Below are 6,692 nucleotides of genomic sequence, written 5' to 3'. Positions count from 1 at the left end.
GCAGTTCGATTCCCGGCTCCTCCTAGCTGAGTGTCGAGGTATTTCTGAGCAAGGCACCTAACCCTGACTGCTCCGGATGAGCTGGCTGTCGCCTTGCATGGCTGACGCTGCCGTCGGTGTGTGAATGTGTGCATGAATGTGTGCATGAATGGGCGAATGTGAGGCGAAGTGCTTTCGGTGGCCACTGGTTACAGAGCTATATAAATGCAGTCCATTTACCATTTCTTGCATGTTTTCAAGGAGGGAGGGTGAGGCATACTGCTCACGGATGCCCACCATAACGAGGGCATTGAGTTTTGGGCCGGAGACCCCCTTGTGGCTGTACCCCCCTTCCCCATGCTCTTCAGTGCCTGTTTATGTGCAACAAGCAGCAGATAGACGCTCACTTAGATAGACTTCGGTTGCACATAAAAACAGAGTTGTTTTACTGGTGGTGGTTATGCATCCTGGGTGATTCTAAAGACTCATCGTGTCTGTTATTGAAACATCTGTCTGAGAGGGGCAGAAGGCACTCTGCGCGTGTGTAGGGCATTGGTTTGTGTATTTCCTCTGAGATGCAGTCGCTGAGCGCAGATGTTTCAGGAAAGAAATTAATGATGGCTAATTAACGGCTTCTAGATCGGTAAGGAGGAAGTGGTTGAGAAGACAAAGTTCCTCCCAGCTGTGCCCCTAATCAGGCCGCGTACGGCACGTGTCAGGTGATACGTTTGGTTATTAATCCAAGTGGGAACTTCAGGGAGGGTATTAAGGTTTATTAAATATTTTATTATTTCATTTCTTGGGACAAAGATGGCCGCTGTTTGGGTACCCACATTAGATTATACATGGGTTTGTTTCTCAAAGACAACAAGAGGCTAATCCACCGAAGGAGACAGCCGTCAATATCTACGGCCATCGCGATATATACCATACCGGAGATCTTTCGTACAGAATTAAGAACTTAAGTGCACAACGGCTGTGATGAAGTTTAAAGGATTGAGACGGCCAGCTCTGTGCTGGGCATTACACTCTGAAGTTGTGTTTCCATTCTGGTGACTTTCTTTCATCAAACTCCAAGACTTCAACTAGTTGTCCTAGTTTTAAGATTCAAAGAGAGGCATTTAAGGTGTCTGCCTTCATCTTCAAGGACCCTGAAATGATATACATATATTTTAAGATCTATAACCCATGCCTCACACTGCGTTCATCGTTAATGAGCGCTTCAAAACTCCCCAAACGCCTTAAAATTCAGGCAGCATCCCCTGGCCGACGGAAGGCTCATGTTTGGCCTCCAGTCCCTAAATCTGAGGATGAAAGCCGCCACTCGGCATCAGGTGGGGGTTCTGCCAGTGTGCCGACAGCTGGGCACACACACAGTGATCCCGGGAGGGGGGGGCAGACGACGTACACTGTTGTGTTTTTCTCTCTCCACCGTGAATATTAAGCGGGCGTCAGGAGCTCCTCTCTGAGCCGAAGATCTCCGGCACCTGCTACAGGAAACGCCGCCACGAAAGAAAAATACAGAGATTTTAATCATCCTCGTAATCATCGTCATCTTCGTCCAAATGGCCCTGGACGAAGATGACGATGTTGCCTGATGGCAACTTTTTCTCCTGTGAAGTTGCAGAGATGTTAGTGTGTTGTTCTTGCTCGTGCCTCAAACCTGAACGACATGTTTGAGTGTGTGTTTGTTTGGTCGTGCGCGGGGTGTGTTTGAAAGAGGTTGACTGTAGACCTCGACATTGTCTCCATGGACGTAGCTTCCAGGGGGAACTCAGAAGATACCTCCCCTCCTCAATGTCTACAACAACCCCCTGGAAAACATGAAAGAGGCAGAGGGCTTTTATTCTGAAAAGTCGCTATACCACCGCTCAAACACATCAGTGCCTCCAACGTAAACGGGCCTTCCAACTACAGAACTAGGTCTACTTCCTCCCAGAAACCATTTGCATCCAATTCCCCTGACGAGAGGCATGAGAGAGGACTGTTGTCCCTGCCGAGAAAGTTGAGATAAATATTTGAAAGCAGTAGAAGGCCTGAGAGGCTCAAAGCACAACATTCAATTATGTTTAGAAGATTGAGTCATCCAGTGCCTCAATCTTGTGTTCTCTCCTTTTCTCTTGAACAATTTGCCAAGCTTTTTCTGGAAAATGTTGAACAAATTGATTTCATTTCTCACTGCGCTGTGTGTTATAAATTATATTGGACAGTGGTTTTCAACCACTGTGCCTCGGCACACTGCTGTGTGAGAGATGGACAGGTGTGCCGAGAAAAATGATGCGAATTCACTTCATTGGTTAAAAAAAAAAATATTGGTCTACTCCGTGTAGGCCAGTCTGAGCCGAGTGTGCGTGGTCACGCTGTTGGTGGTATGCAACGTAAATACTCCCATATGCCTGTTGGTGGCGGTAGGCAGCGCAATCAATTAACAGATATGCAAACAATAAATTACAGATGAAGTGATTGATGTACAAGCGATTAACGCAACACAAACATGGATAAATATTTGAAAAGAAAATAACCCACTCCTGGTCAAAGTGCCCCCATAGTCAATCCAGTCGATGAGCCCACAACAAGTGGGGTTCAAAAGAAAGAAAAAACGCGAGCTCAAGGCTGTACAGTGACACATATCTGTCATTTGTTTTTATCCTTTACTGGGGATCCTGTTGCACCGTGTCCGTTGTGCGTAGTATGCGGGGAGAAGCTATCATACAGTGCCATGGTTCCTAGCAAGCTTAAGCGACACCTGCAAACCAAACACCCATCCCTCCAAAATAAGCCTTCAGACTATGTTGTTCGTTTGCGTGACAGCACTGGGAAACAGGCAACTTTGATGAGGAAAGCCACAAAGGTGTCCGAGAAAGCCCTCCATGCTAGCTATTCAGTAGCTGAACTTGTGGCTAAATCAAAGAAGCCACACACTGTGGGGGAAACATTAATATTACCAGCCTGCAAAGCCATTGTCAATGCCATTCTAGGCCCAGATTCAGAGGAAGAAGTGGCTAAAGTCCCCCTCTCAGATAACACCATAGCGAGATGAATTGATGATATGTCTGCGGACATAGAGAGTGTGGTTTTGGAGAAGGTACGTTGTAGTGAGAAATATGCTTTGCAACTGGATGAATCCACAGATATCAGTGGCTATGCGCAACTAATGGCCAACGTGCGCTTTGTGGATGGAGAGACTATCCGCGAGAATTTCCTTTTTTGCAAAGCAATGCCTGATAAAACCACAGGAGAGGAATTCTTTCGGGTCACATCAGAGTACCTTGAACAACGAGGACTTCAGTGGCTGAGGTGTGTAAGTGTGTGCACTGACAGAGCTGCAGCCATGGGCGGGCGCATCCAGGGCTTCTGTTGTAGTCAGGCATTACTTTTTACATCGTCAGGCACTTGTTGCCAAAACTTTGCCAACGGAGCTGGCCAGTGTGTTGGATGACGTTGTGAGCATGGCGAACTACATTAAAACTAGACCCCTGAAAAGCCGACTGTTTGCAATTTTGCATGAGGAGATGGGGGCGGAGCATAAGGTCTTAGTGCTCCATACGGAGGTCCGGTGGTTGTCCCGGGGAAAAGTTCTGGCCCAAGTATACGAATTGAGGGAGGAATAAAAAATATTTTTGACTGAAGAGCAGAGGTTCGATGACGCAAAGCTGCTTGAAAGTGATGAATGGTGTGCGCGGCTTGCATCCATGGCAGATACGTTTGAATATCTGAATGAACTCAATGTGCGAATGCAAGGTTGAGATGTAAACCTACTTTCAAGCACAGACAAAGTAAAACGGATTCCGTTAAAGGATCTCCCATTTGGAAAGGGGTGACACTCGAAATGTTCCCCCTCGCCCAAAAATGGCAAGAACAGGTCAACACTTGTACGAAATGTACAAAAACAGGTCTTATGTAGAAAATATCCTTTTATTTTCCCTCAGCCAACACCAACTCATTAGACCCATATAGGTCTGTGGTTGATAAAGACACAAATTTGAATTTGCAGGAGCAAGAAAAACTAATAGAACTGAAAGAAGATCGCACATTAAAACTGCTCCATGCAGACCTACAGCTGGATAGTTTTTGGTTGACTGCTGCCAAAGAATACCCAATCGTGGCAAACAAGGCTATCTCAACATTGCTCCCTTTCTCCACAACATACCTCTGCGAGCTTGGCTTTTCAAGTCTAACTGCAATAAAGACTAAAAACAGAGAACGTCTGCGATCAATTGATGAGGAACTACGCTTGTGCCTCTCATCAATTTCTGCCAGGATACCACGTTTGTGTGCATCTAAACAGGCCCAGATTTCACACTGAGTGAGTTTTAAGTCTTTGAACAATAAATGTAAAGGCTGCTGTATTTATTTATTTATTTTTTTAATACATTTCGCTTTTGATAACATGTTGGTGTGCCGTGGGATTTTTTCCTTGTCTGAAGTGTGCCGTGGCACAAAAAAGGTTGAAAAACACTGATATAGGACACGCACGCACGCACGAACACACACACACACACACACACACACACACACACACACACACACACACACACACACACACACACACACACCCCTTATCACAAGCCCCATATACATCCATGTGTATGTGATACATTGACGGGGGACACAAGCACACACACGTGCACACACGCCAACACACACACACACACACACACACACACACACACACACACACACCCCTCATCACAAGCCGTATATACATGCATGTGTGTGTGATACATTGATAGGGGACACACACGCGAACACACACACACACACACACACACACACACACACACACACACACACACACACACCATCATAAGCCCCATATACATGCTTCAAATTGCGATGAAAGACCGATCAAACAAATCCTGAAGCTTACGACCATTGTGTAGGGAACGTCTTACACATGTTTCATAAGAGGCCCTGTGAGGTCCTTCTGAAGGGCTGCGAGCCACAACACCCCCCCCCCCCCCCCCCCCCGTCACAACAGCTGTGTCTGCTGTGGCTGAGGATGTCTTCAAAGACACATGGATGTATGCAGGGACGTAGCCAGGACATCACTACTGGGGCGGCCAGCTCAGGCCGGTCTTATATTTGGGGTGGCACCTGATTGTCAAAATATTACACTTATGTTAACTAATAGTGCATACATTTCAGCTTTCTTTAGACCATTTCCTGATTTTCTTCCGGGTTTTTTTCATACTCGGGGGGCCAGCGGGGTGACCAACCTCTGACCAGGGGGGGCCCTTGCCGTGGCCCCCCCTGTCCCCCATGTGGCTACGCCCCTGTATGTGTGTATCATATTAGCAGTTTCATTTTCCATAAAATGTAATCAATCAATGTGTGTTCCTCTACCCAAATGGGATTCACTCAAGAACATTCAGATCTATTTTTATTCTCATACATATTTAAGAGCAATTCATCAACAGGAAGATGGAGGTTACATTTCTTCGCATTTCTTCGCATTTCTCTACTTTTATAGATTTCTATCAAATCTAAAGGAAGCCAAAGCGACCCCACAGCCCGGCCCCCCACAGCCCCCCAGCGCTGAGCAGTGAGCCCCCAGACTCCGACGGCGCGTAGCGTAGTTGACCTCGGCCTCGTATCGACCGGCTCTCATCACAACAAGCAGCGGGACGCGAGCCCCGGGGAGCCCGACGCTACGGGGAAACTCATCCAATACGCAGAGGTCAAGGGTCAGGAGCACAGTGTCCTGACCAGGAGGTGGAACAAGCTCACGGGCACGGAGCTCCAGGTGACCTCTCCGTGCCCCGTAGATACTCACATGGACCGTGTGTTTCGGCACTAGAACAACTGTTGCTCTGTTGCTGCCAACACGCACACACGCACGCACGCACGCACGCACGCACGCACGCACGCACACACACACAAACACACACAGGCATATCTCACACAGTCCTCGAGCCACACACACCCTGCACACACGTGCAAAGATGCAAGCAAACACACATTTGAATTTATTATTCAGGTTCTGCAATTTTAAAAAGAAATGTTTGCAGATGCGGTGTTGTTGTCATGCATAGATAAGTTGTCATTCATAGATAAGTAACCAGGAGACTACAGCAGGGAGGAAGTAGAGTTCATTGGGTCTGTTACATAGCAGCATGTCCGGCACTCAACACACGCCTAAACAGAACACTGTATATTGTATATGTGTGTGTGTGTATGTGTGTATGTATGTATGTATGTATGTATGTATGTATGTATGTATGTATGTATGTATGTATGTATGTATGTATGTATGTATGTATGTATGTGTATATACATGTATATATACATATGTATGTGTGTATATATATGTATATATGCATAAATATGTGTATATGGATGTATTTATATATATGGATGTACGTATATATATATATGTATATACATATACACATATAAACATTCAAATATATATATGTAAATACTGTGTATATTTAAACGTGAACGTACCCAAAGCCAAAGTTGCTGAGGGCATAGACCTGTGCCTTAAAACACACACACACACACACACACACACACACACACACACACACACACACACACACACACACACACACACACACACACACACACACACACACACACACACACACACACACACACACACACAGGTTGTACGATATATTACTGTGAGTAAAATGGGTGGAGGTCGTGAGTGGCTGTGTAAGCTGCATATCGGTCGGTAACAGACTGCACAGAGTTGACACAAAGTG

Source organism: Gadus morhua, chromosome 18, assembly GCF_902167405.1.
Source record: "Gadus morhua chromosome 18, gadMor3.0, whole genome shotgun sequence".
Taxonomy (NCBI): domain Eukaryota; kingdom Metazoa; phylum Chordata; class Actinopteri; order Gadiformes; family Gadidae; genus Gadus; species Gadus morhua.
The sequence above is the reverse complement of the archived record's forward strand: the minus strand, read 5'-3'. Positions refer to the sequence as shown.